This window comes from Rattus norvegicus, chromosome 5, assembly GCF_036323735.1.
Source record: "Rattus norvegicus strain BN/NHsdMcwi chromosome 5, GRCr8, whole genome shotgun sequence".
Classification (NCBI taxonomy): domain Eukaryota; kingdom Metazoa; phylum Chordata; class Mammalia; order Rodentia; family Muridae; genus Rattus; species Rattus norvegicus.
The window spans coordinates 109,310,782-109,334,691 of record NC_086023.1 but is presented as its reverse complement, the minus strand read 5'-3'; the positions used below and the strand labels follow the sequence as shown (position 1 = coordinate 109,334,691).

The window sequence follows — 23,910 nt, the reverse complement described above, 5'->3', positions numbered from 1 at the left end:
CCTATTGATGCCAGACAAGGCCATCCTCTGCTACATGTGCAGCTGGAGCCATGGGTTGCTGTACTCTATGGTTGGTGGTTTAGTCCCTGGGAGCCTTGGGGGATCTTGTTGGTTGATATTGTTGTTCTTCCTATGAGGTTGCAAACCCCTTCAGCTCTTTACTGATGTATTTTTTTAAAGAAAAAAGGAAATCTCACTTTTTAATCTTTCACGTTCAAATGTATTCCAGTAAGTAATAAATCACCTGGTTATTTGTCCTTTTAATGACTTGCTGGCTTATCAAAGTTATACCCTTGTTAGCTTTTATGAGGCTTATCATCTGAAGGCAGCCTCCAAAATTAGAAGCTCATAAATTATTAGCTACATGTCTGGATGTGTAGCTGCTGACGGGGGAGCACTTACAGATCGCTTCTCCCTTCTCACTCAGCCAGGTGATTATTCTATGTCCCCTGGAGCTATCTTATAACTTAGAGAACATTCTGTTGATGTGCTCAGTGCAAGGAACTGGAAAAGCATCTTCCAAAGTGGCTTGGGAGAAGCTCAGCAATCTGCTTATGCCAGTCACATTTAGAAGTCACCAAGCCAAAGTTTAGAGCAGAGACTGAAGGAACAGCCATCCAGAGCCTGCCCCACATGTGGCATATATATATATATATATATATATATATATATATATATATATATATATATGTGTGTGTGTGTGTGTGTGTGTGTGTGTGTGTGTGTGTGTGTGTGTGTATATACATACATACATACAGCCACCAAAACTAGATAAGATGGATGAAGGTAAAAAGTGCATCCAGAGCATGTCCAATACAGAGGTCAATGCTAACAGCAAACCACTGAACTGAGAATGGGACCCCCGCTGGAGGAATTAGAGAAAGGATTGAAAGAGCTGAAGGGCATTGTGACCCCATAAGAACAACAATGCCAAGCAACCAAAGCTTCCAGGGACTAAACCACTACCCAAAGACTGTACACGGACAGACCCATGGCTCCAACTGCATAGGTAGTAGTGAATAGCCTTGTTGGGGCACCAGTGGAAGGGGATTGTCAGGGGGCGATGGGGAGGGAAACACCCTTATAGAAGAAGGGGATGGGGAGGGAATAGGGGACGTATGGATAGGAAACCAGAAAAGGGAATAACATTTGAAATGTAAATAAAGAAATATCCACTTAAAAAAAAGTCACCAAGGCAACTTTTCTGTGTGTTCTGAAGACAGTTGTACATATCATTATTTGTTTTCTATTTCTATCAAAACATTTCAAATACATTGTCAGATCTTACAAATCTGGACTCAGATCCTATCGATTTCGGAAGTCCCAACATTTGCTAAAATTATACGTTTTATACTGGGTTCTTTTTCTAACTCTGTTTTAAAATTATGTAGCAAAAGACTAGTAGAGCTGCTTCATAGTTTCTGACAAAGGAAAAGTTTTCATGAACCTCAAAATTGTTTTCTTAGCAATGTGGATATGAAAATACGTATGACAATGGAGAACAGAGGGATGATAGTTAATTTAGATCTAGATAATTGTTGGAGAAAGATAGATATAAAATGTTGAATTTGTGTAGAATAAAGACTGTCCTCAAATTTCTTTCCAGGCCTAAAACCTCATATATCTGATTATCTCAGAATTGATTCTCCTGGAACCCAAATTTGCCTAATAAATTCATGCTAGCATTATCCATGCCCATTTTAAAATATCACTAGAAAATAATTTTTCCCTGGGCAAGATATCGTGCTGTCATTCATGGGTTTGACTGGCAGAAGAACTCAAACTGAACTCATAGAGGTCACCATCACTATAACAAAGCACAAAACATGGAGCTAAAGAAGGCAAGCTAGCAACAAACCATACAGGTGACAGTGTGTTAGTATGATTACCACAGGGTCAGTCCAGATGCTTAAAAGTACAGGAAGTCAATGCTGCTGGAACACTTAGTGGTTCGAAGAGTGAATCCAGCTCTGCCCAATACAATTCCCAATGGGTGTACACATATGCTGATTCCTAGACTACTCCATCAAATATGGAAATCTTCACCTTCCTGAGAAACAGTAGGCTTGCATTTCCCCTCATATTCATATTGGGCATGTGGTCACTGTTCCATCAAAGGGAAGGAAGGAGGGGAGGAAAGAAGAGAGAAGAAAAGAGCAGAAGGGCAGAGGAGAGGAGAGAGATGGTGTGGGGAGGGGAGGAAGGAGGAAGATAAGGAGGAGGAAGAGAAACTAGTGTGTGAATAAGAACAAAATGTATGCAGGCAGAGTCTAGGCAGCAGGGTGTCATTTGTCACATCCTGTGCTATGTTACCTTGAAAGCAGTTTGGGGTGGTTACAATAAGCAAAGCCCATGCCAGCCTTGGAGGATAGATGTGTGAGAAAGGAAGAAAGGTTGTTGGGCTAAGCCACTCAGATATTTAAGTTGTTTATTACTGGCACAAAACCTAGCCTATGCTTCCTGTTGTGAGAGTCAACCCAGAATTAAACATTGCTGATTCTGAATTGAGGCAGCACCCTCTTGGAGTCAGAATACACTTGCAACTGACAGTGAGGTTGACTCAGTGTTGCATAATTAGAGCAAAGAGAACTAGGAAGCAAGGGCATTGTGAGACACATAAAAAAAAATGATGGACAGTTGCAGTATCTACATATCTCTCTGGAGATTACAGCAAATCTGCCTGTCAAACACCATAGCACATTCACTCATCCACTTGGTGTTTAGGATAGAGCATCTGTATACACTAAAAACCCGAGTAAATTGTACATATCTCTCTTCTCCAGCCATAATCAGTTTTTTTCAAAAGAGTTCTTTGTTGTTGTTGTTGTTGTTGTTGTTGTTGTTGTTGTTGTTTTAATTGCAAACTGTCTTCATCATCTACTTTGATGCTAAATAAAAAGTCCTGTAGTCCTTGACCAGTACTTCTTGTTGTTGTAGATGACAGAGTAGACTTCATCGTATTGTACAATGACCATGTTGGCGGTGTTATCCAGTAGTCTCAGAGAAATGGCTTGGCCTTTGGATCTTCACCTACAGCACAAACTCCAGTGGAAAAAAACAGCCATTTGTTTATTGCTACTAAACACCTGCTCAGACTTCAACGGGCAGCACAAAAAGCGGGGAAAGTGCACAGGCGAAAGAGTCACTTCTGTATGGTATTGCCAGAGGTGTACATACAGGCGGAATCTTTATAAAAATGGAGCCACTGGCGTTTCTTACCTAATGCTGAACTTTTATCAAAGAATGTTTCTTTCCAACTTGTTATTTCACTGTATAACCATACAGTGTCTTCTCTTTCCCTTCAGGGTATGCAAACCACAGAATTCCGATGACTCATCCCAAAATAGCTTATGAATATGCCTGGGGCGGAAGGGTATGCTGTTTGGTTCTTTAAGACTTCCTGCCAAACTGAAAAAAAAATAATAATTGAGCCACTGAACACATGAAGATATTTGGGACTAATTGTGAGGAGTAATGAGAATCTAATCTTTTATAGTTCTCAGCTTAGCAACAGCTAACCCAACATGTCCAGTTGCGTCCTGTTTGCTATACATGTGACTCCTCAGAGTAACAATAACACTAGTAGCAAAATTCTTTCATCATTGAAAAATGCTACAATCTGTACATTTTTTAGACTTCTTACAAGAGCCATAATGGAAAGAAATTAGGAAATAGACATATGGCAGTATGTCTTTAAAATAAATAGCTAGGAACTAATGTATGGAGTTACAAATCTACATAAAGCATTGCCCTGGCTAGTTTTTAGATCATCTTGACCCTGGCTGGAGTCATTGGGAAGGAGGGAACCTCAGTTAAGAAAGTACTCCAGGGCCGGAGAGATGGCTCAGTGGTTAGGAGCACTGACCACTCTTCCAGAGTTCCTGAGTTCAATTCCCAGCAACTACACGGTGGCTCATAACCATCTGTAATGGGATCTGATGCCCTCTTCTGGTGTGTCTGAAGACAGCTACAGTGTACTCATATAGGTAAAGTAAATAAATGTCTAAAAAAACAAATTAAAAAAAAAAAAAGTCCTCCAACCAAACTGACCTGTGTGAGTTTTCTTGTTTGAGATAGATGTGGGAACTCACTGTGGGTGGTACGATCCCTGGGCCCTGGGTGTATGAGGGTTGGGGATGGAAGAGAATAGACAGATATCCTAGTACTCTAAGGGAGTAAGCAAGCCAGTAAGCAGCACCCTCCTAAGGCCTCTACATCAAGTCCTGCCTCATAGTCCCTAGACTGTATATTACCAGTTGCGAACTGAATGAAACTCCTCCCCAAGTTGCTTGTGGACATACAGCTTCATCACAGCAATAGAAAGTGAAAGTCAATCAGTCCACAAAACAGCTATGCTGGTCTCCCTGTCACTCAATAGGCCCCAAGGCACTAGCTTCCCATATGCAAATTAAGGGTGATAATACTATTGTCTGGGCCTGTGGACTTTAAAAGGACTGGATTCGAGCTGTCTGCCCAAAAGGATAATGACTCTACCAAAAAAATGAACTCTCTGGTAGAGTCTCACCAACGGGGCTACAGCCTGGAGGCTAAAGCCATTGCGTAACCCTGGAGTGCTCACCTTCCTCCAAGCACAGTGCTGTAGTTGCTGCTTTGTTGCTGTAGTTTTGAGCACAGGCCCCAGAACCACTCAGGCCAAACTGCAGTCCCATTGTCCGACCTCTCAGCTGCACAGCCACCAGAAAGTCACCTCGACTTTCAACCTCAATTTTAAATGAAACTTAAGATAATTAGTAATCACAATAATTAATAATAATAATAATGCTTCTTAGAGAGTCATGGCACTTTAAATGCACAGTGGGTACAGCAGTAATCTGCTGTAAAGACAAATCAGTAAATACTTCTACAATGCAATAAAACTGGAAGGACCTGGTTTCTCCAAAAGCAAATATTAAAGGAAAACAAATGTCAACAAGGCCAGGTTTTACAGTCCTTATCCTGAAAGCAGCCTAAGTTAGAAAATAAACAGCTGAGAAGTTTGTTTGATGTAGTTTACACGGGATCAAAATATTTGTGCAGATCTTTCCAGATCAAGATATAGGGCTTCTTGAAACAAATTTATTTGCCATGTTTCCTTTTTCTTATAGAGGAAGGATACAAGCAAACAACTTAAAAAATGTTTCAAACGACAGCTCTGTGCTCCAAAGCCACTTGGAGTTTGAAAAGATTGCTCAAACTGAGGACAGCTAAGGGCAGACGAGGGGACCCCACAGAAGAGGACACCAACTGGTTGTCCAGTGTCAAATAAATGGTCAGTCCTGAAAGCATGCATACATACATGTAACATTATATGTGCTGAACAGGTTATATTTAGACATGCATATGTATATACGAATACATATGCATGCATCACAATCAATGGAAAAGGAGGCCATGAATTTGAACAAGAGCTTTGAGAGATATATGGGAGGGTTAGGGCAGAGGAAAGAGAAGAGAGAAATGTTGAAACTAAATAACTTTTTTTTAAAAAGGGGGGGAGGAGCTAGCAATACTCAGCCATCCTTGGCATTCATCCATCTTGCTTCAGGGTCTGCCCTGCGATCCCAGATCAACTACAGTGAAGATGTCACACCTCTGCCATATATAAAGCAAGCGCACTAATACCTGTCTGCCTTATTATACACTGGATGGAAATAGCATGGTTTTGATTAATAAAATATAAGCTACCCTTCTCATTTTAATTTTACCTTAAAACTTAAAGCACTTTGACTAATTCATGCAAAATTTTGAAACACATATCTGAAAAGAAACAAAAATTCTCCTTCTTTCTTTCTTTCTTTCTTTCTTTCTTTCTTCCTTCCTTTTCTTTCTTACATACCCAAAGATATAGAGGCTGTCAAGAAATAGTGAAGCCAAAACTTTCAGATCATGGAGAAACATGGTCTTGTCAAGATCATGTCTTAACAAGAGTTAATGACAGGACAACACACTGAGTAGGTTCACGTGTTAAAAATAGAACCAAATATTTCATTGATATTCATTTTATCCGGTATTCAGTTGACATGACTATCCACCTATTCCCACCCAGTTGGTACCTAATTTGAAGACCATAAGTCTAGACAAAGCCATCAGTAGCTTCCTAGAATTAGGTGTCTATGTCAGCACCATCCCGCAGTATGAAGGTGTTAGCGTATGATGTTATTCCTAGCACAGTATTAAAATTGGAAATAGATCTACCTGAAGACCCAGCTATACCACTCTTGGGCATATACCCAAAAGATGCCCCACCATGCCACAAGGGCACATGCTCCATTATGTTCATAGCAACCTTCTTTGTGACAGCCAGAGCCCAGAAAAAGTCCAGATGTCCCACAACAGAAGAATGGATTCAGAAAATGTGGTTTAGTTACATGGAATACTATTCAGCTATTAAGAACAAGGACATGTGAGTTTTGCAGGCAAATGGATGGAACTGGAAAATATCATCCTGCGTGAGGTAACTCAGACCCAAAAGGAATACATGGTATGTACTCAGTAATAAATGGACATTAGCTAAAAAAAAAAAAAAATACAGATACAGTCCACAGAACTCAAGAAGGTTAACAAGCCAAAGGGCCCAAGTGAGGATGCCTCAATCCCACTTGGGAGGAGGAAGAAAGTAGATGGGAGGGGGAGGGACAGGGGAAGGGGGACATGATCAGGTATTGGGGTAGAGACCAGGAGTGGAGCCCCAAGGGCCAGAGGAATAAATGAAGATACACAACCTGGGGATGTTGGGTGACCCTCCAGAGTGCACCAGAGACCTGGGAAGGGAGAGGAACTCAAGACTCAAAGGGAGGGACCTTGGATGAAATGCCCAACAATGGGGAGAGAGAACTTGTAGAGTCCACCTCCAGTAGAAAGACAAGCATCGGGTGGAGGGATGGGGTTGCCATTTCAGTCAGGAATTCTGACCCAGTGCTGTTCCTGTCTGAGACAACTGCAGGAACAAAAATGGAGAATAGACTGGGGAAAGGAGGTCCAGTGACCAGCTCAAATTGGGACCCATCTCAGAGGAAGGCTCCAGGGCCTGACACTATTACCAATGCTATGGTGTGCTTACAGACAGGAGCCTAGCACGGCTGCCCTCCAAGAGGCCCAATAAGCAGCTGACTGAAAGGGAGGCAGATATTTGCACCCAACTAATGGTCTGAAGTGGGGAGCCCCTGTAGTTGAATTGGGGGAAGTCTGGAAGAGGTTGAGGAGGAAAACCAGCCTTCTTAACTAACCTGGACCCCTGAGATCTCTAGGACACTGAGCCACCAACCAGGCTGCACACACTGGCTGGTCCAAGCCCCCCCCCCAACATATATACAGCAAAGGACTGCCTTGTCTGGCCTCAGTGAGAGAAGACACACTTAGTCCTTGAGAGACTTGCAGCCCCAGGGAGAGGGGAGGTCTAGTGGGGTGTGGGGAGGAAGAGGAATGGTTTGGGGAACTGTGAGTGAGCAGAACAGGAGAGGGGGTTAGCAACTGGACTGTGAGGAAAGATTAAAGATAATAGTTTTTTTTTTTGAAAACTGATGCCAATTGAGCACATTAAATTCTATGTTTACTGTCCTAAAAAAAAAACATTCCTTTGAAAGTGAAAAAAACAAAACAAAACAAAAGTGCCACCTATGCTGAAATAGAAGATATGATGTGGGGAGCTAGAAGGAAACTGAGAAGGCCATGGCCGCTCACAACTCTCCAAACTTCCAGAAGACAACTTCCTAAACAGACCTAAGATGGGACGCTTCAGGCAATACCACAGTCAGATGGTCCCCTCCCAAGCATGTCATAGCATCTCCTCTAGAGATGAGCTGGAGACAACCTCCAGATTCCTGTCTGCTGGCAGAACAGCTGGAGTGTCAGAGCCTCACATGAATCAGACTCATTGGATTTAAAAAAAAAAAAAAAAAAAAAGCCCAAGGCATACAGATGACATGCCAACCGCTTATAACTTGTTATTTCCAGCCAGTGGCAGGCACCATGCTCATCCACAGATTACCAGAGTTACTTTCTCCTTACGCTCTAACACTCCTAAAATTATAGCCACTGACATTTGGACAGTCTCTTGTCATTCAGAGGGTTCAGTATCCCCAGACACATCCTCCACTCCCAACCACCCCTCTGCCAACGCAGGCCCTCGGTTCACTCAGCTCAGAGATAACAGGCAGGAAAGAGCTCCAGATGTCCTAAAAGCCTCTGAAAACCGTTGTCTGGCATCAGAGATATAGGAGGGTTCTTTTCTCACAGGGAAAACATGGCTTTTTTTTCCCTCAAAGGCAGTGCATTAGCCCTCAGTAAGACACTGGGTCATGCCCAAGCTTCCTGCAAATGTCATCTGTCACCGCAGTGGAAAGGTAAATCTAATGAAATTCCCCAGGACAGTACATGATCAAGGGATCTCAAAGAGGGTTAAACCAAAGGCATCCTGGACAGCCATTAGTACACAACCTGGTTCTTTTCTTTTTCTTGTCGTATTCAAACAACATGCCTCCCCATCTTTCATGTAGGTTCCCCATCCTACTACGCCACCCTGCTCCTCCAACATGCCAGGAACAATGATGGACATGTGGGATATTTTCTTCCAGACGTAAAGAAACACGTGAAGAAATAAGTGCAGGAGGAAAGTAAAGAAATGGCTAATGAAGAGGGGAGACGCACTTTCTGGCCAATCAGTATTTATTCTACGACTACAACTTTTACGATTATTTTGTGTATAGTCACATCTTGCATCTAAAAATGAACCTATGAAATTTGACTCTGTGCATTGACAGTGCCCTGGTACTCAGATGAATTTAAAAAGCTTCCATGCATATTAAAATATCTCTAAAAGGAAGGAAATGAAATGGCATGCTACTCCATCAGCAGGCTCCATACTTTTTGAATAGGGTTAGACCTAAACCAAACCAGGGGGACTACTGGAACATGTGTGTAGCTTCTTAATGTGCCCCTTTACCCTTACTCCCCAATTCAGCCTCTACTCTGCAGGAGTTAGACCCATAAGAAGCAGTTGTGAAACCATGAAAGAGGAGCATGGTGCCTGACACTGGCTGGAAATAACCGTGTCCCTTGCCCTGTTCAAGACTATGAATCATGCTTGTACCTGAGTGTACTAGGAAAATCTGAAGCAGAAGCTACAGAATCCATCTGCCAATAGAGACCAGGCTTTTAATTTCTCTTTGCTGTCACCCAGCTTTTCAGTAGTGAGGGACTGATAACTTCATTGTTGGCCTTTCCTTGTATTTCAGGATAACTTGATCATTATTGGCCCATAGTAGGGCAAGCAGATCCTTGACTTTCTCATGAATCTTGTACATTCATATTAATAAAAGAATAACTTACAATGTTTCTCAGAAAAAGAATTTCTAAGTTGTTCAAGATTTTTAAAAAGACATCAGGTTTTCAACTAAGAAATGTTGATAATGGGAAAATAGTCTTCCCCAGGGAAGGGCACACTCATTATCCGATAGCCAATTATTGGTTATGTAATACCACATGGTCAGCCCTGAAAACATACATACAAGTAATATTAATCAGGCTTAGCAGTTGTATTTATATATTTTGGAATTTATATGTACACATATATATGCATATATGTACACAAAGCGATGAATAAAAAAGATGAATTTGAGAAAGAGCAAGGAAAGGAGGCTTTGAAAGACAGAAAGGGGAAGGGGTAAATGATATAATTAATTATATTATAATCTGAAAAATATAAGAGCTAATTTTCCAATATTAGGTTTGTAGGAGGCACAAACAACTCATAATGAAAGACGAGAGATACTTTTGAAATGTTAAGAAAGAAGAGAGTTCCTGGGAAGTTAAAACACATATTAAAAAGTGCATAAATGAGCAAGAGAAAAAGCAAGGGTGGGGCTGGGGATTTAGCTCAGTGGTAGAGCGCTTACCTAGGAAGCGCAAGGCCCTGGGTTCGGTCCCCAGCTCCGGGGGAAAAAAAAAAAAAAAGCAAGGGTAGGTGAGGCTGGTATAAACTGCTGGGGCTGAACTAGAAAAGAGAAGTAAGGGGTCCGAACGATGAAGAACTCAATTAGTACTAGGAATGGTCGGAATGAGGGGCCTGAGCTGAAATGGCCTGCTCTTGATTGCAAGCGCTGAAAATAATGTAGCAATCAATCGGCACGTGTGCAGGAAGACAGGCACAGAGCAAAGAAAAAGAAAAGCCTTGAGGGGCCAGCAAAGCCAGCTGGGGATAACCCACAAAAGTAAGGGCAGTAGAGTAGGAAGGCAAATGCATGGAGACAGCCTGCACACAGAAAGCTGGCGCTGTGCGTCTGAAGCCTGGAAGGCCATTTGCGCTAAGCCATTCTAACAAATGTGTTAATCATTTCCTTATTTTCCCCTGCTTGGTTTTACCACCTCCTTGCATGCTGCTTGCTCACAGCAGGTAGCTGATTGAAAGAGGCGGGATGATAGAAACATTGACTGAGATATTTTGAGCAGCTTAGGTGAGAGATAACTCAGCCCCAGGACCCTAGGACGAGTCTTCTTTAAAGATCCCAGACCTGTGTATTGCTTTGAGCTCATTTTGCAGTAGCCCAAGCAAAGAGACTCAGTAAGAATGGCCTCCCAACCAGGACAAAGCTCACTGCTTATCTTTCTCTGCAACTACAGCTGGCTTAGAAGCAGATTGCCCTTTGCTGTGCTTCACGGTCTGCTGCACCGCAGAAGAAATGTCTAAGATTGCATTTCTGTTGTGACTCATCTCGACAGGGAACGGTGCAAGACACGGAAGGCAGACACCTCAAAATCCTCAGAAAAATAAGCAAGGAGCCCATCAGCCCATGATACAGAGTCCCATCATGCAGGGCTGGCCATCATTCACAACGTGGCTGGCTTTTTAAAAAATTACTAAATGCGAAGGAAAGAGAAGGGAGAGAGAGAAGAGAGGAGGAGAAACATATTTCGCAATGTAGGAGAGGGGATGGTAAATGACAGGACAATGTGGGTCCATTTCACAGAACTTTTCACTTAAAAGACTGTTTATAATGGCAATGTATACAAATTCTTTTTATTTATTTGTTTTATTATTATTTTTCTTTTTGCTTTTTCCTGGAGCAAGTTAGAAAGGGGAGGTTCCAAACTCATCGTCCACCTGATGGCATGTTGATTGCCTCAAATTGAATTGAAAATGAATTACTCATTTATGTGGTGGCAGAAACATTCAGTTATTTATTGCTCAAACAAAAAGCTGCCTACTTTCCCCTCCCTCAAGCTCTGATGGGCTACGTCATAGGATGTCTGTAAACATTAAACAAGATTAGACAAGATTAATTTGATCAGAATCAGGACAGTATTCTTGCTACCTAAAGAAATGGAGATGTCCAGAGAAGGTCATCAAAAAAGAGAAGCTTTGTAGTGTGATTTTTTTCTATTGAAGATGAATGTGTATCTGAGAAGGCAGGAAAGTCAGGGAAATTCTCAGAGGCCAGAAGTGATGAGAAGTCAAATAACCACAGAGCCAAGCAAGGACCTGAGTCAGCATTTGCCTTGTGGGTCTTTGTGACTCAGGAGGACCAAGGACTCAGTGCTAATAAGTTGAAAAACAACATGAAAGCTGGGATTTCCAAAAGACAACGGTGTCAAGGCACACTGAGAAACTCTCCATACCACTCTTACAGTCAACGCGTGAGAAATTAAATCTGTATCAGAAACCTACAGGCAAAATTCTTTCAGCCAGAGAAATCAAAGGGCCCCTGATCACCAACCCTGTGAAAATCTAATAATGAAAATAAAGCCAGAGACACAGACTGAGAGATCCCCAGGTTTCTGATGCCGTCAAGCCCCTGACAGAAGTAAAATGACCAACTCAAAGCAGGTTCTTGCGTGGACTCCACAGCCCCTACACTTCATAGGATCTATATAACTGGGTAGGGAAATGTTATGTATGTTTTTATAACTGGTGTTTCATAACCTAGTATTTCTTACTACTACAAGCATAAAAAGCAGAAATCATGGTCTTGATAATAATAACTAGCATTTTCTCTAACATGTCAGGTATTTTCATGTCATGACAACTGTTCTAATGACCACTAAACACCATTTGTGCTTATTGGGATTCTATTACTCAATTTAATCAGCTTAGAGCCTCTTGTTATTTAATGTGTTTATTTTTGAATGGTTTTTTAAGTGTACATAGTCACCAGTCTTGATATCAGAGGCCTGATAGAGGCATAGAAGTGGAGGCAGGAACGGCAGGTTTGAGACTAACCTGAGCTACAGAATAAATTCAAGGCCAACCTGGGCATCTTAGTGAGACACTGTCTTAAAAAACAAAAGTAAAAACAGGCTTGAAGGTCTAGCTCAGTGGTGGAGTGCATAGCCAGTGTGAGGCTATAGGCTCAATGCCAAGTAATATAAAATATGTATATGCTAGTCTACCACAACAGGTTTTTACACACGTGTGTGTGCTTATGCCTATATTCCACCAAGATTGGCTTCTATCATTATTTATTATTATTTGAAGCATTCTTAGGGTATATCTAACAAAATCATGTGTTAAAAGCAATATTACAAAAGCAAATTCAGAAATATGTACCTGACCAAAATGTCACTCTGGACTCCAAAAGGACATACAATTATCAGTCCAGTAGAAGTTTATAGAACTAGGAAAGAAATGCAGGAGAAGGGAATGGAGGGATGGGTGGCTTCTTGAAAACATCAGTCAAATTTAACTTCTTCCCAGTTTTAAACGCTAAAGAAATTTAATTAAAATGTTTTTGTTGGGCGTTAATGTTCTATTACAGATATCGGTCACCAATTCAAAAAACGAAAGAAGAGTGGAAAGGGAAGAAGTTGGAGAGGGACTTTGCAGGTCATCCAGCTGTAGTCCCCGGGGGTGATTTAAACTGCCTTTAGATGCTCCTAGTTAATTCCATGTCACTGATGGAAGAATTTATGCTGCAAATTATTTTCACTCTCCTGAGAAAATAAACTGTTTACATTTATCACTTGGCATTTAAAGCATTTAAACTTAGTTTTCAGATGTTCCTAGGCAAGAGCCTGAGTTCAGGTGTTCCTCTGCAATTTGTAAAATGAGACTGAGTGGTCGCACTGGGTCTTCAGTCTCTTGGCCGAATCTAAGAGCAAAGTATCTACATGTTTGTGTTTGTGTTCAGGCTCCATGGACTCAGCTGACCCACCGAGTGCACTCTCTACCAGAACTTCAAAGGACACTCTGAGAGGAGGGGCTTGTTGCAGCTGGAGGATCTTCCCCTGTCCCTCGATGTTTACTCCTGCCGTGTTTGAAGCCCCTTTCATCTCCAGTTCTCAGACTCCAGAACAATAGCCCCACTCTGACATTTGCATCTAACCCTCTGGGTCTTATCTGTCACAGGAGCTTCACGCTTTGATGATTCTGTGGCTGCCCTCCGTTGGATAATTGCAGTGTACACTACCTGGCATGAGTAATGTCTAAAGTCAACGTTGCAGTCTCCAGAGAGCAGGTATTGAGACATCCACAGGCCTTCTTCTTGTGGAAGGGCAGACTTGGAAGGACTCTCTTCGGGTAGCCACACTTCAAAGCCGATTTCGCTAGGACTCATGCATGGTTTGAGATCTCCGATGCTGTCCTGTGACGCTGGTGAATCCAAATGTCTTGTTCTACTTTCAATCTCGTACTTCAGCAAGGAGGGCCGGCATGTCCAGTGAGACTGAAAAGCGGTGTTTTCTGAATGTTTCCTAAAAGGATACAATAAATTATACCTTACAAGCCAGAGAAAAATCTCCCTGAATATGTGGTTCACCAGCCTCCTCCTCTACATCCTCTCACTTTCCAGCAGAGACTCCCCTCTTTCTTGGTATTGTTAAATGACAAAAGGCCGGAGCAGAAGAACCGGCTGTCTATCACTTTTTGTATAAAATGGAGGGGGAGTGGAAAATTCACACCTACTCCTACATACTTTTGTAAAAGGGACACGCAAGTAGAAATCTGAACACTGTGCAGCTGGTTACCAAGAAGAGAGGAAGGGAAAGAAGTTAAAAGGGGGTTACAAGTTTATACTGAGTGTCAAGGTGTGCCATGACACTACCTCGGTATCAAATTACTGAAAAGATAGATCAAGCCGATAAGACAAAAACAAAGAGAAAAACTACAACAATGAAAAAAAAAAGCCTACAACAATGAAGCCAATATTTATGGGAAAGAATATTTCCAACAGAACGGGTAAGGTGGGAATGATGTTATGAGTCCAGAGAACTCAGGGCCGGATAGTTCACTTGGCTTTGGCAAAGGGTGGGGGGGCAGATTGAAAGCAGCAAACAGGACCTGTCATCTTAATGGGTCTGCTGTTTAAGGGTACACGTAAAGCACTTCTGAAATAACTTAGACCTACCATAAGATGAGCAAACGAACGCATACAGAGGCATTCGCTTTACTATTATTGTCTATGTGTATAAATATATACACAGCCAGAACATGTGGGTGTCTGTCTGTATTATGCCTACCTATAATATTGTAGTGATGGCCACAGAAAGGCTAAACACAAGGTGCCCCAGCAGCAGTGAAGACACAAACTTTAGCTTCTAATGTCATGTCTCCTTCATGAGAACAAGGAACCCTAATTTCCATAGTCCTGGTCTTCACTCAACAGCTTTCAAACTAAGTTTTGAGTGACCTATAAGAACTGGATATTGTTAAGGGCTGGGTATAGCTGAGGGCTGGAAAGGTATCTTAGAGGTGATGAGCCTCAGGGGCCGTACCAAAGGACATAAGGTACATTCTCACCATCCACATGGGAGACAGCAACTGTGTGAAGTCAAATTCCAGGGGATGCAACACCCTCCTCTGGCTTCCATAGACACCAGACATACAAAAGTTGCACAGACATCCATCCAGGCAAAATATCCACACACATCCAATAGATCTTTTAACTTGAATAATGTTGTTATTCAGAAATCTCTGCTTCCTAACCTCTTTCCCTCACCTTGACATTTTTAGTCAAATCAAGTTCTTCAGGGGGTTTATCAAAAAACTTGTTAAAATCTTTAAAGAATCCTATTTATATCAAAACAAAAGTGAGCCATTGATAAGGGTTCACTGGGTTTTAGAATGTTTTCGAAAGAGATGAACACATTCAGATACACATAGCCCTACTTATGCTGATGTCACAAGAGGTAATATTTAGAAACTATCCTGTAGGCAATGGCCGTGTTACTGTGGAAAACCCATTTCTCTTTTTGCTTAATTGAACAGGCTTATAGGGAAGACTACAAGGAGTGGGCTGAACCAAACTTATGTCACTAGTCCTCTTTATGACCCCTTTGAAAATAACTCAATGGACTCCTTTTTAATAATGTATTTACTTTTATTCCATGTGCATTAGTGTTTTTCCTAAATGCATGTCTGTGTGAAGGTGTCAGATACCCTGGAACCAGGGTTACAGACAGTTTTGAGCTGCCATGTGGTTGCTGGGATTGGAACCTGGGTCCTCTGGAAGAGCAGCCAGTGCTTTTAACCCCTGACTCATCTCTCCAGCCCCTGAAATCCTTTTTTAATCACAAAAAAAGTTGATGGGTTCTCAGGCATACACTTTTTTGTTCTCTCTCTCTCTCTCTCTCTCTCTCTCTCTCTCTCTCACACACACACACACACACACACACACACACACACACACACACACACACCACACTTGGCATTGAGCTTATAGTTTCTTTACCAATGACAGCCAGCAACTTTCATAAAAGTAGACACTGTAAATAGCAGCTTAGTTATAAACAGAGATAAGTACATGGTTTAGTGTGCTTTTCTTACAATAGAACTGTCAGTGGCTTCCTCCTGGGACAGGCTTGGATGGGATCAGAAGGGAACCCTGTAAAATTCCTACACCACCAGCAAGGAGCTCAGCCTATTCACTACAAATAAGGCCAATGAAAAGAGGCTTGGCCAAAGCATAGGGGGAACTAATTGGTTAAGCCAATGCCGGAGCTAGGATCATACTGTACCAGTCTGTCAGTCAATAGGCACTGGTGTCATGAAACCTCAGAACAGAAAAAAAAAAAAAGACCTGGATTATTTGACTCTATTATTCCCTCTTCAAAAATAAAAGGGAAGATTAAAACAATGTTCAATGTAGAGTGTGACACACCTGGAGCTAAATTCATAATTTTTATCTCTATTCTAGAATCTCCAGAAGTGAATCTGTGTTGTGTCTATTTCTTATGTCAACTGACTCGATCACTAGTGGGTATAATGAAGTCAATATACAAAAAGCTTATTTTTGCCTCAGAGTCTCATTAATGACCAGCCTACTTGCACTGTATTCAACAAACCTGTCTTCTTAAAAACAAAATGGTAGGTTTATACTTAAAATATTGAAGTTCATTTCCTGGGTGGTGAATTATCTATATAGGTGAAAACTTACAGAATAGATCATTTCTATACATTGTGGACTGTTAGAAAACAGTAAATGGGGGTTGGGCAGGCATGGTGTATTAGTGTTGAAAGAACATTCAAAGATTATCAGCTTCGGTTCGTAAAACTAGAGGCTGGCCTAAGTAGTATTGCTTATTGTTTAAATTGCTTTTCTTTTCATTACTAAAGACTTGATCCCAGTTAGTGTGATGGTTAATTCAGATAGTGTGAAAATCACCCTATGCTCTGGACTCCCTGTTCCTTATTTAAACTTTTAAAGTTATATTATTTTACTACAAATATGTATAAGGACGAATATTAGAATATAATTTGAGAGTTTGCTGATTTATTAAAGTGGTGACTATAGGGTTTCCTTCAAGATCCGAAACTCATTAACCCTGGGTAGCTGGCTAGGTTCCAGTACCACGCATGGCTTCCTTCTTGCTGAGCAGGTCTGAAGGTCAATTAGAGAGCTATTGGTTTCAAACACTGTATGTGTGCCACTACTGCACCTCTAGGGTTATTTTGCCATGCTGGTAAACATTGTGATTCACAGGTATCATGGCTGGGTAGGACTATGGGTTGCTTACCTTCTCTTTAGAAGCTTGCACAGCACTGTCTGGTACCATGAAAGCTAGTCCTCAGGAAGGAGACTTTCCAGCACAAGCTCCTCTGAATTCTGTCTGAAGTGCCCCGTGTCTTCGGGAACAGGGTGTTAACTTCCACCTCTTGAGGGCAACTGAGGGCAATGGTCATACTCTGTAGTGTTTTGGGAATCTCTTGGACAATCAATTCAATTCAATGACAATTGAAAAGTAAGGACTTTTCATGCCTCATGGTGCAGATGTTGTTAGATGGTCTTTGACTCTTGAAGGAAGCATGTGGATTCCAGATGAGGACATTCCTTCTATCTAAACTCTCAGAAGCAAAGGGGAGAGGGAAGGGGCAGGAGGTGAAGAACTCTGGGAAGGAAGGACCAGGAAGGGAGGCAACATTCGGAATGTAAACAAATAAATAAAATAATTTTTAAAAAGACAATTACAAAGTTATAATAATAAGTGAGCTTCTTCTAATGATACACGATTTAACCAATTAAGAAAACAGGAAACACTCATACAATGATTGCAAGCAGAATATACGTATATTTATTTATACATCAGTATGTTTCATTGAATTTCAAATCCTACTAGTCTCTTATAAGTTTGAAGTCACACAGTAAACATGTAGAGGATCATACGTGTTTTGATGAAATTTAATCTTAATGAGTTTTAAAATAACAATTTCAATGAGACTAAGAAAGGAGGATTATTAGAATGTTTATGATTCTTCTTACTTCAAATCATCATAAGGAGGCCTTTAATGTTCTGATGTTAAGTAATGAGCCTTTTCTCCTAAGAGACTGGATTACCTGCTTGTCACTCTCACCTGACCATAACAGTTCTTGGATCGCTTCTGCTGCCGTGTGGATCACTGTTTCACTTTTTTGTTGCTTTGTTTTTCTGATATAGGGTTTCTACAGTAGCCCTGACTGTCCTTGGCAGACCACACTGGCCTTGAACTCAGAAATCTACCTCCATTTACCTCCTGAGAGCTGGGATTAAAGGCATGCCCCACCTCCTGGCTTCAGATACATTTTTTTGAAGTAGAAAATAGAAAAAAAGAAAAAATGTTTTCTTCATTGCTAGCCACCTTACACCACACTGTCATGATTTAAGGCTTTAAACACAGCCATTAGAATTCTATAAATATCTCCTAAGAAAAAAGTTCACTCACTAGCAAAAAGGCATTCACTTTTGAAAAGTGACAAATTTTAGTGAATAAACAAGTCAGCAATTAGTAGGTTTTTCTATAGTGTAAATAAGGAAGTTAAAGAGGCATTAGTTCTTATCATGAAGTTGTCAATAAAGCGCTATGTGATGACAGTTGGGGTGGGGGTGGGGGTTCCAAGAAGGGTGTTTTCTTTATCAGGATGGATTTCCGCAGAGCTATAAAATGTCCTAGCAGCCTTGGGTCTCATTTTACAGTGTGAACCAGATAAGGACAGGAGACTTTTTCATTGATCATATCCATAAAGCAAAAAAAAGGGGGGGGGGACAAAAAACCCAAAAACCAGGCTCTGAATTCTGAAGGCTAACAAAATCAACTCTGACAATGATAAGATCACAGGAACTTTATCCTCTACAGTGGTAGTGTGATGTGCCCATTTGGCTAAACTGCAGGGCAAAGCATTTGGTGAGACATCAGTCAAAATGTTGCCTTGAAGCTCTTTTATATGTAATTAATTTAATCAATACACTTTGAGCAGGAAAGACTTCCCAGAATGTGGGCAGGCCTCACCCAATCACATGAAGGCCACTGCTGCAAAGACAGGTTTCCTGAGTAGACAGAATTCTCCTCTAGACTACTACAGAAACATTGAAAATGAGTTTGTCAGCTGCTGCCCCAGGGGCACAATATATGTACCTTAGAGCTCTTGTTCTCTCCCTCCATTTGAATGTGAAATGTTTCCTGGAGAAAGCATCATATTCCTTAAATATTTGGCCATGTGGGTTATTTAATCTATCTAAACCCATCCAAAAATCCTTCAACTGTCAGTATCATTTCAAAAGTTTAGGTCATCTGTTCTTATTCTTCCCCAAGCAATACTTACCGGCTGAACCGGAGCAGTGACCTATCAAATTACAGAAGCAAATAACAGAAAGGTAAGAAGACGGAGGCCCAAAAAAAAAAAAAAAAAAAGAAGACGGAGGCCCTGGAAATGACAACCATCAAGTATACACACACACACACACACACACACACAGAGAGAGAGAGAGAGAGAGAGAGAGAGAATATATATATACATATATATGTATATATAATTTAAAAATAAGAATAACTAAAAATTAACATATTTTTAAAAGACAGACAAATCCAGGAGAAGATCTAAAGTTCCAAAAGAAGTCAAAGCCAGTGTCTAAGTCGACAACTATAAGTCCTTCAGGTATAACTTGACCATAGACCGCTCTTTTAAACAAACATATATTGTTTTTACTTATAAAACCACTGTCATTTATGCAATGATCTATAAAAATAAAGATTAAAAATTGAAAGACACTTTCGCTGAATTATGAAAAGCATGACCATATCTATGCTGAGAGAATATTTTGCAATCCCTGTATTTTAGTTAATTTTCAGGCCACAATATGTATACATTTTTATTTGTTCCACCACTTGATATTTATTCATGAATATTTTTATTAAGTATTTGTCAAAGTCTAGAGGCTGTACAATATTTACAGTATAGATCTGCAGTACACATCTATCAAAACATATCTTCTATTGTTGGATATCAGTGTTGCTAACCAGTTTTCACAATTACAACTCAGTATAGAGATGGTGAAGGAGCACCCACGCCTTGCCATGAAAGGGAATACTGTTCAACTACTAAGAATAAGGGCATCATGAGTTTCACAGGCAAATGGATGGCACTAGAAAATACCTTCCTGAGTGAGGACATGCACGGTACGTACTCACTAATGAGTAGGATATTAGCCAAAGTACACAATACCATCCACAGAACTCAAGAAGGTTAACAAGCCAAGCCAAGCATCACAAGTGAGGATGCCTCAATTCCACTTGAGAGGGAGAAGAAAGTAATCATGGGAGAGGAAGCAGAAGGAGGGGGGCCTGAGTGGGAGAGGGGTCCGGGAGGGGAAAGAGGAGCATGATGAGGTATTAGGGGGTAACAGGAGTGAACCCCTGAGGGTCAACAGAATGAAGGGAAACAGGCAACCTTGGGAGGTGAGAGGTGAGGCGACCCTCTAGAATATACCAGAGACCTAGGTGATGAGAGACTCAGGACTCAGAGGGAGGGAGCTTAGATGAAATGCCTAATAGTGGGGAGAGGGAACTTATAAAGTCCACTTCCAGTAGAAGGATAGGGAATCAAGTAGAGGGATGGAATTGCCATCCTATGGTTAAAAACTCTGACCCATAATTGTTCCTGTCTAAAAGAACTGTGGGGACAAAAAGGGAGAAGAGACTGAGGGAAAGGTGGTCCAGTGACAGGGCCAACTTGGGACCCATCTCAATGGGAGGCTCCAAAGCCTGACATTATTACTGATACTATGGTGTGCTTACAGACAGGAGCCTAGCATAGTCATCTGAGAGGACCAACAAGCAGCTGACTGAGACAGAGGCAGATACAACCAACCAATGGACTGAAGTCATGGATCCCTGTGGTTGAATTAGGGAAAGGCTGGAAGAAGTTAAGGAGGAGGGAGACCCCATAGGAAGACCAGCAGTCTCAACTAACCTGGACCACCAAGAACTCTCAGACACTGAACCACCAACCAGGCAGCATACATCAGCTGATATGAGGCCCCTGACAGATATACAGCAGAGGACTGCCTGGTCTGGCCTCAGTGAGAGAAGATGCAACTAACCCTTGAGAGATGTGAAGCCCCAGGGACTGGGAAGACCTACTGAGGTGGCATGGGATGGGGGTTGGGGAGTGTGGGGATTAGGAGGGACATCCTCTTGGAGACAGGGGAGAAAGAATGGGATGAGGAACTGTCAGGGCACCAGGAGGGGGATAAAGACTGGACTATAAAAAAAATGATTAAAGATAATTTAAAAAAAACTGACAAATACACAGAAGCAAGTATGATGTGTAGCTACATTTCCAGCATGTGCAGTTTTAAAGTAATCGGATTATTAGAAACAATAAATTTAAATTTTCACTAGAAACCTATTTAATAAATTCTAATATATAGCAGATCAAAGCTATGATAAATATATTAACCTTTTAGTTTTATTTTATGTGTGTGTGCCTGAATGCATGTGTACCACATCTGTATATGAACTGGCAGACATTAGAAGACAGCATCAGATCCTTTGGAACTGGTAGTTTGGAGTTGCCATGTGGGTGATGGGAATTGAACCCATGACCTCTGCAAGAGCAGTAAGAGCATCTAGTTACTAAAGTAAGCCACCTCTCCAGTCTCACTAGCAAATGTATTAACTGACATGCCAAATGGCAATGAGGAAGTTGATTATGGAGGAGTGCTCATACACTATTAGCCAACTTCAGCACCATTAAAACTCAGGCAACCAGAAATAACATCATTCTGGTGTGTTGCAACGAGAACACATTACAAATACAGTCTTGCCAAGAGCAAGTCAAACCTCTCGTTTTAAGTACAGGAAATTAGTGGGAGAAAAAACTCTCTTGACATTACAAATCAATTATCAGCTAGACGTAGAATGTGATTCATCGAGGCAATGAACACTACTTATCAAACACAGAACAGGACAATGAGCAAAGCAAAGAATCTGGCAAGCTTCCCCTGGACTCTGATATGAAAAGAATATATAAAAATAAATTCTTTTTTTTGCTTTCTTTTTTTTCCCCATCTTTATTAAATTGGGTATTTCTTATTTACATTTCAATTGTTATTACCTTCCTGGTTTCCAGGCCAACATCCCCCTAACACCTCCCCCTCTCCTTCTATATGGGTGTTCCCCTCCCCATCCTCCCACCCATCATTGCCCTCCCCACAACAATCTAGTTCACTGGGGATTCAGTCTTAGCAGGACCCAGGGCTTCCCCTTCCACTGGTGCTCTTACTAGGATATTCATTGCTACCTATGAGGTCAGAGTCCAGGGTCAGTCCATGTATAGTCTTTAGGCAGTGGCTTAGTCCCTGGAAGCTCTGGTTGCTTGGCATTGTTGTACATATGGGGTCTCGAGCCCCTTCAAGCTCTTCCAGTTCTGTCTCTGATTCCTTCAACAGGGGTCCTATTTCAGTTCAGTGGTTTGCTGCTGGCATTCGCCTCTGTATTTGCTGTATTCTGACTGTGTCTCTCAGGAGAGATCTACATCCGGTTCCTGTCGGCCTGCACTTCTTTGCTTCATCCATCTTGTCTAATTGGGAGGCTGTATATGTATGGGCCACGTGTGGGGCAGGCTCTGAATGGGTGTTCCTTCAGTCTCTGTTCTAACTTTTCCTCCCTATTCCCTCCCAAGGGTATTCTTGTTCTCCTTTTAAAGAAGGAGTGAAGTCATTGTTATCTGGGCATGATGGGGCACACCCATACATGTCCACTAATGTACAGTTTCTTTTATGCCTTAGCTAACCAGTTTGCCATACCATCACCAAAACTAAATGTGCTTAGAAACATTTATTTCATTTCAACACATTTTTCTTGTTTAATATTCTTATACTTAATGATTTGAAATGTTTCTGAAATATTAGGGCATTTATATCTTTTCATGCTTGGACTGTCCAGCTGCAGTTTTAATCCTCTTAACAGGGCCAAGCATTTTGGTCTGAATTATAGGAGCTTCCATATATGTTGTAGGACAAAACTTTTCCTAGGGAGTCACTAGCAACTCTCCTTTATCTGATACCAAATACTTGCCATTTGTTATTTGATTTTTATTTTACTCCTATACTGAATATTTTATTGTGAATATTCTTTCATTATTCTGTTTATGCTTAGAAGTCGGTGCTCAGCAGGAGAGGAGGATGTAGACCCATAGGCCCAGGACTTGATTCTGAGGCAAAACAGTTGCCACAACTTCGAGACCAGCCTGTGCTACACAGCAAGACCTCAGATGAGCTCTAGGTGCACGCTGTTGACACTTCATGAAAAACTTCCATTTTATTTTGAAATCGTCTGAAATCTACTCTGTGACCTGGCTTGTGGTGACAGCTAGGATCTTCATTGCAAACAGTAAAATAATCATTCTAGTTTATTTTACTGAGATACCGCCTGGACAGAATCTCCATAAACTCAGTGTGTTTCTGACCTTTTCTCTTTCCCATTCCTTTGCTATTTGTAGGAGGAGAGTGAGCCTGCCACTGCATGTTTGTGGAGAGTAGAGGCCAGACATGGAATCATCTGCATGATGAGAACTTGCGAGTGACAGAAGCAAAACTGTCATCACGGTCAGAAGGATGTAGCAAGCACAGCGCTCAGTCAGGAGATTAGCACACATTCTTCTCTGTTCATCCCAACAAGTCTCAAGGAGCCAAACATGACGTATCAGAAGCTGTGATCTATGCCTTCTAAAAGATTAAATGAGCACACAGTAGGACAGCAAAGAACTATAAAGCACACAAGGGCCTAGGGTGGAAGCTGAATGGAGTTCCTCCTCTTGCTTTCACTATTTCTCCAACTTCTGACAACCCATAGTGCAGTATCTTTCCGTGGTAATTATCTATCTTTAATTTTGCCGCTGGTACTGGTTTCTCTGCTCTCCTATCTGCCCAAGCCCTGATGGTTTGCCAGTCAGTCCCAAACATTTGTGACCCTACTTTTTTTTATGTCAACAGGGATGCATGGAAATGACTAAAGGCAGACATATGCTCTGTGGATCTGCTTGAAAGGCAGATCTACATTTTGGATGGGTAACAGAAGGTGCTAGGGGAGAGTGGACTGCACCAGGCTCAGGTTGGGCTCGTGAAGCCACACTGTCCACTAGGTTCACATTTGCATTTTTCTCAGGTGGGAGAAATTGGCCCATGCTAAAATGTAGCACCCATAAATAACCTCTTGACCTACCGTGG

At 41.4% G+C, this 23,910-nt stretch overlaps 1 long non-coding RNA gene across 2 annotated transcripts; it reads right to left on the bottom strand.

Moving 5' to 3' along the window:
* Window positions 1–761: 761 nt before the first annotated feature.
* Window positions 762–21,787, bottom strand: LOC134479007 (uncharacterized). 2 transcript variants are annotated; one of them, XR_010051863.1, is made up of 4 exons: window positions 16,945–21,787; window positions 4,580–13,683; window positions 3,220–3,408; window positions 762–3,042 (listed from the first exon to the last, which is right to left on the bottom strand). It is a non-coding gene; the product is annotated as an uncharacterized LOC134479007 (long non-coding RNA). The 2 variants fall into 2 exon arrangements; XR_010051862.1 differs by having other exon boundaries at window positions 762–3,408.
* Between the last annotated feature and the right edge of the window lie 2,123 nt (window positions 21,788–23,910).